Raw genomic sequence first — 11973 nt, forward strand, 5'->3', positions numbered from 1 at the left:
ATCATGTTCCACATTTTATAGTGCTTCATAGTGTGGGGCACTGGTCTTGGTCTGGACTCGGTCTGGCCCTTCCTTCATAAGTGGAGGTAGGGTGGGTGCATGGGGGCTGTCTCGGCTGAGTGGGGGACCCCCTATGTGTGCCGCGAAGTTTCTGTCTGTTAACTGAAGGCACGGCCAGACTAGAGAAGTTGCATGCAATTCACTTCCATCAAAAAAGTGGTTCAGCTGTTCTTATCAAATGAAATATTCACTTCACTTCTGGTTTTAACAGTAAAACCTCCACAAGAATGACAATTACCAAAAAACATTATATTCTAAGCAGACACATTTAAAAAACAAATCATAAAGTAACATTTGTGTTTCAAACAAATGGTAAACTTGTTAGTAAATTTTAACAAAACTCCCTTCTCCATACATCATGGGAATTATGGCCACTATGTATCACCCCAGACTCACACAGGCAATGGCTGCGCCACGGTTTTGTTCCGTCCTCCGCGCGTTGTCAACTTCCACTGGAAGCGTCTCAGAAGTGTTTCAGCAGTGGAGCTTGAAGCCTCCCCCACATTAATGACTTGTTTTTAATGCGTCCTTTTTGTGCTTTTACTACCTTCTTCACAGCTCTCTGTGACCCATTATTGTTCCTTCGTCTGCACGGCTGTATATAGCACAGGGATCATTTCAGAACAAGAGCGTTTTGCCAGCATGATTTTGCTGACATGTTTAGATTTTGTTGATTTGGAAATTAGTGCTTGCTTTTTTGCTTATACTATGATTAGGTAGGCTATGTAGTTAAATTTTTTCATTTGTCTGTTTTAAGTGTGTTCATTGTTGATATGATTAGACGTCCGCACATGGTGTTTTATTTTGAAAATTTACCAGCTTTTCTATGCCATTTCTGTATGTGACTTCCGGGTCATCTACTCTGTGCTGCTTGGTGCGGCGTCAGTCAAAAATACACTGGCTGCGTATTCTCAGCAGAGTGGAGAGAGACTTCTGGGACGCACTTCAGCAAAAGCATCGACTGCAATGGCCGCCATCAGCACCCGCAGCCGTGGCACAGCCATAATGTGATGCAGATGGACTCAGTGTACTAATGGAGTGAGTCCGGGGTCATGTAAACTTAGTATAAATGACTTGGTAGCAGGTGGGCCCTGTGATAAAGCTCTGTCCCCACTGTGCTGAGAGTCTAGCTCCGCCCCCGCCTCTCTTGGTCTTGGTCATGACTTTATCTCGGTTTGGATGGTCTGGACTACAACGCTATGTAGAGGCCTACCATCTGAAATGAAAACCCTCATCTGCCCATATACTTTAAGCAGAGCAAAGTAAAATTACTCGTATTCAAATAAAACACGTTTTCAAGTTAATATAGTAGAAATTGAACATGGCTCAATTAGGCACCATTTAATGTGTTTTAAAGCAATAACAAAACACAGAAAGGATAAATACAATCACAATTCACCAAAGAACATCACAATCAGGAAAAAAAACAGAAAATGAACAAAGTGAAAGAGCAAACGGTGCACTTGAACTCATTCAAAATCCCAACTGTGCTGGTGGCTCAGTGGTGGGAGCAGCTGGCCAGAAAAATCTGGCAATACAAAATAGTCAGTATATTATACTACTGGGGAGGTGTGTGTGTGTGTGTGTGTGTGTGTGTGTGTGTGTGTGTGTGTGTGTGTGTGTGTGTGTGTGTGTGTGTGTGTGTGTGTGTGTGTGTGTGAGTGAGAGAATTAAGCAGAAACATTAAGGTTAAAATGTATTTCTTTATAATTTCAGACTATGAATATGGTATGTTTAAACTCGATATACAATACACTGGTCAGTCCACTCTTTTCAGATCCTAATCAGAGGTTTGCCAGAGAGTGCCAGTGCCCAGGTGAAATCACACCCTTTGCTCTTGTGTGTGACCAGCTGGTACCCTGCGATGCTGCAATTTCCCCTGGCCTCTCTCCCAGCCTCTTAGTCCAGAATGAGGCTGGTGCAGGGTGTTTGCACCTACAGCTTCTCCTCGTCACGCCTGATGAGGCAAAACACCTTTCCCTCTTTGATCAAGTCAAAGCCCAGCTGCCTCGCGTCCACTGAAAGTGCCAATTGATGTTAATCAGTTAATCCACACTGCAAGCATGATAGGGCAGGTTGACAGAGATTTAGTATGACAGTATGTAAATGTAGGGGACCAACAGATTAAACACAATATACATAAGGTATTAGTGATAAATAAGTAGCATCAGTGGGTCTGAGGATGTTGTGGTAATGCCATGGGGTACTGGAATGAGTTTTAACTGAAAAACAACTAATTGACACAAATTTTGTGACATCACTTATAGGTTTCTGACAAAAGCCCTTGGTTTTGTCAGCTGGAGAACTGTTTAAGTGCAAGTACAAATTAAGTAACAAGTCTTCTAAAAATGATGTTTTCCTTTAAAGTTATGTTAACAGTTTTTTGATACGGCTCAGACTAGGTCCTTTTGGGTGTAAAGATGTGTGGCTGTCCAAACTTAAGACATGTTTTGCAATGACTGCTTGGTGTTGTGTTTTCAATAAAGTTTAAAACAACAAAAAGATTGTACGGTGCTGGGGGCATGGCTGAGGGTGGTGACTGTAGAGTTATGACATCCCTTTTAATTTGGCTCATTTGGCTAATTGCCAAGCTAACGTTGCTATGTGCTTTTATAAAAACGGAGAATGGACAGAGCAGATTAAAAATTACATGAATTGTCTCTCTCAAGACATAGCGTTACATTATAGGTCCCGCTAGCAGTATCTATAAGCTCAGACCTTATTTGTTTTACTTTACTTTTCTTATTGAGTAGACTATGAGTTACTTGCATCTCCAAGTGCATACTAGAGGGCTCTATTCTTGATGCTTGTGAACAGCTGACTAGAGATTAGCTCAGTATGTATGCACATGGATGGGCAGGGAGGTGCTTTCAGATCCCAGAACTGAGCCACACCTCTATACATAACTACAATGGCGCAAATATCAGTTTCTTTGATGAAGTTGTCCTGACTGAAATGGATGTCCAGAAGGCTCATTTTTAAAAAAGTAGTTTCTGAATATGGGCTGTATGCATTTCTCTGTGGATAAAGCATTTTGGTACAATATTTATATAGCACCTAGACCGGCTTTACATGGAAATCACACTCTACAATATTGGACCTTTTACAGAAGTGACATTTTGCCTTTGAGATGCTAAAAATGTCAATGCAAGCTCCACCTCAGTTCTTCTGGAGCTTCTGGCCATATCACATGGTCCTGTAGCAAATTTGAGTTTTCTCAACTTTCATTGAATTGTAAATGTTCAAACTTTTAATGAATCTGAGCACCCCTGGAAATGATCACCCATTTTGACTTTAAAGTTCAGCTCGAACATTTCAAGTGTTTCCCCATCGACGTCAGTGTTTTTTTGAGAAGCAATGGGTGTTTCCTGCTTCAGTTCTGTCTCCTGTCTTGACTTATATTGGGTGTTCAACTTTTGCCTTCCTAAATGTACAAAACTGCAAGTAATTTAACCGATGATTTCTCCACAGCAAGTTAAACAGAGAGGGTTGCATCAATAAAACCCAAAGTTCCTAAGGGGATCAATAAGGGGCAACTTCACTCAAACCCACAATGAGATGGTATAGATAAGATAGATTGGGCACAAGGCACTAGCAATTAACACCAAATGTCAGCAGGTGTGTGGGTATAGTGCTTACCATGGCAGGAGTCCAATCTCAAAAACATCTTCAACTTGCCTGAGTTATATTCCTTTTTCTCTACAGGTGTAAAAAAACAATTTTATTCATGGTTGGTTTATTTCTCCCTAAAATTACAAAACAATTTCGTGAATTTGTAGAGATCTGTCAAATCCTGTTGGATATCCAAGTGTGTATGATAAGGTACAGAACATATTCAAGTTTTTCAATCACTTGGGCCGCTTTTGTTTGCACAGAGTGAGCGCATTTAAAGATATCAGAGCCACTTTTCATTTACTGTTACTTATTCTTGTGCAGTATGACTTCATTTTCTAAGTCATACTGCATAAAATCTAAGCAGACAAACAAGTAGATAGCAGTAAACTGGTGGTAACTCTATATAACACTACTCTCCTTGAATAGGACTTGATTTTCTCTGGTCTCAGTATTGACTTTATATCAACTGCCCTTAAACTCAATTTCAGTATCATGAAGAAACATTTCATGGTTCCAGCTGCACAAATGTGAAGATTTGCTGTTTTTCCCTTTTGATTATTTTAATCATTTGAATGCAGTGTTAATAATGTTGAGGTCTGGACTGTTGGTTGAACAAAACAAGCATTGTGAAGGCGTCACTTTGGGCTCTGGGTAATTGTGATTTGTGCATTTCTCACTATTTTCAGAATTTATTTTTACAAACCAATCAATTGATTAAGAAAATAAATATGAAAATAATCATTAGTTGCAATCTACTTCAAAATAGTTAAAAATGATACGCATCAACCAAAATGGTAAAATCCTGCTTGTACATGAATGCAATAATAAGTACATGTTACTGATTATGCATTTTAATGCTGAACTTATACTTGTAATAGAGTACATTTACAGTGTGGGATTAGTACTTGTACTTAAGTAAAGGACTTCTTCCAATACAGCTGAAGGGATGTTCTCGGCTGGAGTCCTGACGCCATCTTTCAGATTTCTGGAGCAGAGTTTTTCCACAGTGCCACAGGACACAAAGTAAGTCTGAGGGTGTTTATATCAAAAGTGTGTGAGGAACTGAATCAGTCCTAAATATACTTTATGCTGTACAACTGTAAAACTAAAATTCCAGCCTATAAATGTATTTTCATTATTACAGTAAATTTCCCCCCCATACTCACTTTGAAGTTGACTTTGTGAAAGCCACTCTAATCCGGACTGATTCCAGCAAGCCATGTTTTACTGTGAAAAATAGCTATGATAAAAGGGGAATATAGAGCCCTTTGAAGCCCCACTGACTAACACTTGGATTCAGACCTAAATAAAATCTCTTCCATTCTCATGTCTTCTCTTTGCCATCTTAAGGTTTGCAATCTGTTTCCTAATAACAATCCAGAACAACAAGAGTCCAGACAACAGTGGTGAACAAAAATTAAAAACTAGTTGTACACCATATGAGATTCAGAAGTCAGATGCTTATAGCTTTAAACATTTAAGAATGTGTTCAAAGTGCAGATAGATCTGGAAACATTTTCCTTGCCAATACAAAAAGGTTTTCTTTTGTCACAACTCACAAGGGGGGAAAAAATATAAGAGTATGGTGAACAGTAGACCTCCTATAGCCAAACATTCATCTTTTCAAGTGTGACTACCAGGGTAAATCGCCATCCAGCACTTAACGCCTCCTGACATTTCTTAAGAAGTCGCTGGGGACATTAGAGGAGAGGAAGGCGCAGACCTCAGGATAGGACTTTAGACATAAAAACACTACATTTCAATGAAACATAATGGCTTCCCCTTTGTGCCTGGTGTCTTTTTTGTGAGAATGTACACAATGGGTATGTGGTAATTGGACTAGAGATTTGCTCAGCATGATGATTTTCTGTTGAGAGGTTGTCACTCTGGTCTATAGAAGCCTACTAAAATATTCACAACAGCAGAGACTTAGCAAAGATATTAGAGGGTGGCTGTAGCATATACTTCTGAGTGCTGGTTTGAATACATGCCTGTTGTAGCAAAAATGGTCTGAACTCTAAGAGTTTCATCAGAAGGCAGCTCCCAGGTGTAAATGATAAATTAACCCACACAAGTGTTTTAACTTATTGCTTAATTAGAGATCTTCTCAGGTCTGTGGGGATTGTATAGACTGTGATTGATCATCACTCTGCCTCTTCTGGTCTTTCTCCCCTCCCCCTTTTATCATTATTATTAGTATATCTAGACCTGTGTGTAATTTAACAAAATATATAAAAACAAAGGTAACCACACACTGTAGTAAATACTTTTATTTAAGAAATGGGTCAGATGACATGTAATTTGAAAGACGTTACACATGCATACAGTAATAAAGAAGATTTCAGGGATTCAGTGTGGGCAATAATCAATTCTGAGCAGAGAAATCATAAGATTTAATTGTCTAGCACTGTCATTTTTGGACACCTATTAACCTAATGTAATCCCCAGCGTAGCTCTGCTTGACTTTAACCTGAGCAGAGGTCTAATCAGCTCAACTGAAAACACATGAGTGGTGGTGGGTGTGTTTAAAGGCCCTGGCAGAGGAAGCATGACCTCATCTTGCAGACCTTCATGTGCTTCTTAATAGATCCATGGTGATGGATTTTTATTGTTCACATGAAGCACATTTGAGCCGTTTATCTCATCTCTGAAGCCTGCAATCCTCTTTCCTTTTCATACATATTAATTGTCAGGATCTGGGGCCTCGTTTATAAACTGTACATGCATGCAAAACAGGGCTGGAAACATGCGCAGGCAACTTCGCTAGCAAAGGTTGTGATCTGTCTTGACGGGAGAATGTGCAGTTCTCCATGCAAACTATGAACCATGCGTACGCACATAAAGAAATGAGAAACGTGACTCACAAAGGCAGGATGAAGCGTCTGAAATGGATACTGTGTAAAATAATTACCTCTGAGTATCATAATAACAAATAAAACTTAACATAATTTAATTACTAGCCAAACAAATGAAAACCTTTCTGAATAAACAATCACCTGTTTGATTTTCCCTAAAATGCATAATAAAAAACATTGTACAAGATAATTTGCAAACATGATTTAGGATAATAAACACAGTGTGTTTGCATTGAATGCAGTGCCACTTATTCTCATAAATAAGGTGAACAGTAGGACAAATTGCATTTAAATTGATGCCGTTTTCATTGCCTCAGTCGTGCAAATACGTAGTCCATACTCATATTGTTATCAGATGTACACTGACATGTTATTTGAGCCAAACACTGTGCGCCAGTGTGTGGATGTGATGCACTGCTTTTAAAAACACGGTATGGGGAAAAAGATTTTTTTTCAATTCATTGGCAGACTCGTTAATTGAGGGGACTGTTTATGTACCCTAAATAAATATGTAAACACAAGTGGAATGCATTTGATTTAAACGAAGGAATCCAAATTAGTACCTGGGTGATCCAGTGTGTCTTGCATGTATGTGTCCCCCCTCCACCTCCGTCACTGTTCAGGAGGGAAGCCCCTTCCTTCATATCGGTTGTAAAGAGGTGGAGTGCATTTTTCACCCACCAAACAACATGCTTCAGCTTCACCAAAATGAATGTCTGTGTCACACTGGGTTAAACTTCTTTTTGTAGCTTTTGTCAGAATTTGAAGTCCTTTTCTTCATTCAGTCAGCACGTATTAATATTAATGAGGAGCATTTCACTGACCATTTAAAGGGAGGAGCATTTCACTGACCATTTAAAGGGTCAAACAATGAGCTCACTCACATACGCCACATTTCAAGTTGATTGTGATTTATGAAGGGAATCCGGGTACGGTGTGCACTTCCTGTGTTTTAACGTACGCAGCTTTTAGGAGTCTTTTCTATGTACAGTTTTATAAATGAGATCCCAGCACTGGGTTGCTCTAACTAATGTGTAAGTTCAAACTTTGCCTAGTTTGAACGTAATTTCTAATTTAAGTTGGAGTTTACGTGCTACTAACATTTTAAGAGTTGCACCAGCTGAAATACGTCCAACGTAGACATAAGTTACAACTTAAATCTTACACCTAGTCCTTTTAATAGGTGTAAAGTCCTCCATAAAATAGTCAAGTGGTTGTCATGGCGCAGTGAGTGATTGACTAGCCACTCGTAGTAAACCTTCTCACCTAGCCAACTCCGAAATCGCTGGAGAAAAGTGGGACGGGGGCGCAAAACATAGATTTGGAAATATGAGGGGCATAATGGCTCCTACCGTATATAAGTTATAATGTTACAATTTCATCTGCCCGTTATACTTTACCGTTCGTTATGGGCACCGTTAAATTACGTCTATGTTGAAGTTAACGGTCTTACCACTCGATGTCACTGTGAGAATAGCTGTAGATTAAGGTTTCATAGTTATCACCTAATCATAATTATTTGTCCTTGTATACCTACCTTTTTGTTGGTGTTTTGTTGCTATTTTTAGCTGTTAGCCTCTTCAGTATTGCAAACGTTGAAAGAGTGAGAGACAAGCAGATGACAAAACCGTAATAAACTGTTAAGAATAGTGCTGTTCACTGATTGGCCATGGGATGTGTAAACGTCATTTTCTGCGACACTGTTTTGATGAGTATGGACTTTACGCCAGAGTAGTTAAGATGCACCTTACGTCTCGGTGGTGCAATCAAACATCAACACAGCTTAAATCTCAAACTAACTAGTTTCAACGTATTGTTTAGTGTGGACTTTGCAGCCTAACTTAAGTCAGTTTACTTGTAGCACCTGGACGAGAGAGAGATGTGACCCAAGACCAGTTCATTATTGTTTATAATGATACAGCGCAGTGAGGATACAGACGTTTCAAAGGAGACAAGTGTCTGTCTGTCACTGTCAGAGGTTCCAATCTGTAGTGCAGTTCATACACTTCACTGATAAACCACAGAACTGTAAAGTAACATTAGGCTTCATGATCAAAGAATGTCTTTATCACGTCCACATTTGTCAAAGAAGAATTGAATTATTAAATTCTTGCATGTCAGACGGGGCCCTTTGGAGGGCGGGGCCTGTTTCAATTGAAATAGGTGGAACATAGTTAAGGCCCTAAGGACTGTACGTTCATGGGATTTTGCAAAAATGGTGAAGCCATTTCCTAAGGAGTTGATTAGTGAAAGGGTGGTGCATTTTATAACTTACTTTAAACCGAAACTCTGAAGATAACCTTGGGTGTGCAGCACAAGTTACCATGATGATCTAGTGAGATTAAAAGAGAGCCACAGTCGTGACATTAAAAACCCTAGCTTTAGGTCTCCACATACCTTGCTAACCTAACTAATTTTGTAGTACATCCCTCTGTCGTTCTCAGTCCTGATGTGATAACAAGCAATTTGTCTTTTGGGGAAAGCTGCGTATATATTACCATGAATGAGTGTGGTCATGTGAAAGTCTGCTTATATTGGATTTTTGATGCATTGAAAAGTCAAATCATGCCAAAAGAGCAAAGAAGGTAGGTTTTGTTTGCATCAGTTATACATCAGATATTTTGAACATTTTGAATATTTTGAATAGAACAAAACTGCATACAAGTTAAACTTTTCCACTGTGGTTGAGATCAAATAGAACAGTATATGTGATCATAATTTGAAAAACTTAGATTGGAAAACACTTGTGTTGCAAGTTGCAAAATGTGTTTGCACCCTGCAGAAACACTGCTTTCATAAATCTGAGGATGTGGTCTCATGTGACAAGCTAGCATCACATTAAACTAATTAATCAGGGGAATGTTTTTAAGCTTAATTGCCCATCCCTGAATGCCTGTACAGTAGGTTTGAAAAATCATTACATTTATGAGATTATGCCCAGCTAATTTCATTGGGAGGGCTGGGCTTTAACGCACAAATAAGCTTAGCTCAGCAGACTGACAAAAGAGGCAGATTAAGGATGCTGTGGAGGAAAAACAGAAATGAAAGAGCAGCAATGATTTATAGTAGTGGTCTCAACAAGGCCAGGCTTGAGGTAAAGTTGTTTACTATGCTCCATCCCTTCTAGATCTAATTCTGTCACTCCTATAGAGTTCATTCATGATAGGGATGTATTGGGGATGCACTGTGAAGAATTTGCATTTTAACCAGTAATTTAATCTTGCATCGAGTCCTAAAATCGTAGGAGAGGAATGTCTCTGATAAAGTGGAAGTGGTCTCTCACTCCGACACTCAGCAGCATCCCATACACCGAGGCACGTTATGACAGGCTCCATTTTTCATAATTCTGCCGTTTGATTACTACTGCGTCATGATTGATGAAGCCCACTGGTTGACTTTAACACATTATGCTGGGGCTCAGGGTGGTATGGCAGGTTGACATGAGGGAATGGGGAAAATCCTAGAAACTCACTCTAGTACTACAGTGAATGACAAGTGGTAATTTAATACATTTTTGATAAATGTTCATACATTCCATTTAAAGTTTAATTGAGTCAGATAATTAAACTTTTACATATTCTTTTGTATCTCTTACAACAACCCACTGCTGAAAAGAGCATTTGTGCAAGACGAGGCATGCAGTCAACCAAAGGTGAGAATGTAACAAATGTTCTTTACCCAATGCCAAGAATGTTTGGACATCTTTCTCTAGCTTTCCCTCTGCAAATGACTGGAACATGAAATTGTTATACTGTACATTTAACTTATGATGTTTATTATTTATTTTTTGTAGGTGGATTATTAATGACCGTGCTTACAGCATCTGTGGATTCCCACAATGGAAGCATTGTGTGTTTTTAGTGTCTAGTGGTCTGTAAAGAGTATTTCCTGTCTTTTTTTTTTTTTTTTTGTTTCTGAGAGAACGTGGGAGTCCAGAACTGCTGTGGCAGGAAAGTCTGCTCTGACCATGTGGTTGATGGCTAGATGAAAAAAATATGCCTTAGGACTTGTTTTTCCAATAATTTTTACTTTATCCCACAGCGCAGGAAATGTTTGACAGGCACAGAGAAGGCAGGAATAAATTACTTTATATCTGCAGAGACAAAAGGTGCACTATATTTATTTAAAATGTGTAGATACAAACATTAGGCACCTATCAAATTTACAAGTACTCATATTTGTCAGTGTCATAGCAGCTTAGTGTCAGCTCTGACAAATAAAATGGGTGGCCTCACTGATCAGTTTACAAAGTCAGTATTGATGCTCATCGAACTCATGTTAGATGGATGGTGTTGACTTGGCTTCTGATGCAAACTACATGAAAAGAGCATTCAGTACTGTCTATGGACGGTGTCAAAGGTTTTAGAGTCCAAAAATGTTAGCTTTTAGGCCTTTGATAGAAGCTATGCCACAGGCTAAATAGTTCTGCCAAGACTTGGATTATAAGATTGTTAGCACTTGTGTGTGCGTTAACCTGTTGGAAACAGCCGGCTAGTTGCCCCTGTTTCCAGGAAAATAACATACCTGAAATTGATTAGGAATAACTCCTTAACCATTTGACCTTTAATAGGTCAGAAGCTAAGGAATATAAAACCATTGTAAATTCGCATTTATTTTACTATTACAGACTAAATGGAGATGCAAAAAAAAAAAAAAATCTATCATTTAATACACCTGGGGCCTGATTTACTAAAGGTTTGAGAGTAAAAACGTGTACAAACTTGATATCACCATCAAATTAACACGTAAGCTGATCTACTAACGGTGTGCACGCAGAATGACGTCTTTCAAAATTGCAAGATAGCACCTGTTGATCATTTACTTTTGCTTTAATGAATATGCAATTTGGGGCGTTTCAATTTTATTGTGCAAAGTAGTGGGAGGGTAACATGCAAATGCACAATTAATAACTACACGCAGTATGATCTAACAAGCCTAAACGCTATTTCATGGGAGTGCAACAGCATCTGTATTTAATAATAATAATAATATTTATTATTATTATTATTATTAACTTTATATGTTTAAAAGAAGGTGCAAACCGTCAAGTGTTGGGCAGAGATGGCTGCTGTTATCACTGCCAGGAGACACAGCCCTAATGAATATACGTAGAGAAATTAACAATATTAGATAATATTATTCTATATCCAATGTATTGAAATACAATTATTTTATTTATTCAATGAACTATATGAAGTTAATTGTTTTGTATTTTCCTTTAGTTTTGGCAATACTTTTGTATTAACACTCATGCCAATAAAGCAAATTTGAGAATGCATACGCAATTTAGTGCTTTTTATTCGGGATGTTATCATAATATTTTCAAAATATACCAGGGGATTGTTCATATTCTGGATGTCCATATAGGTTCTACGGGTCGGCCACCAGAACACTAAAAAGACAAGTGTTCCAAAGCAGCAGTTCTCCAAAAATACACCAGCAC

General features: G+C 38.6%; 1 long non-coding RNA gene across 2 annotated transcripts; it reads right to left on the reverse strand.

Moving 5' to 3' along the window:
- Window positions 1-1669: 1669 nt before the first annotated feature.
- Window positions 1670-5670, reverse strand: LOC123962335. Of its 2 annotated transcripts, none has more exons than XR_006822911.1 (4): window positions 4842-5670; window positions 4587-4704; window positions 3700-3759; window positions 1670-2078 (listed from the first exon to the last, which is right to left on the reverse strand). It is a non-coding gene; the product is annotated as an uncharacterized LOC123962335 (long non-coding RNA). The 2 variants fall into 2 exon arrangements; XR_006822915.1 differs by having other exon boundaries at window positions 4581-4704.
- Between the last annotated feature and the right edge of the window lie 6303 nt (window positions 5671-11973).

This window comes from Micropterus dolomieu, linkage group LG01 (genome assembly GCF_021292245.1).
Source record: "Micropterus dolomieu isolate WLL.071019.BEF.003 ecotype Adirondacks linkage group LG01, ASM2129224v1, whole genome shotgun sequence".
Lineage (NCBI taxonomy): Eukaryota > Metazoa > Chordata > Actinopteri > Centrarchiformes > Centrarchidae > Micropterus > Micropterus dolomieu.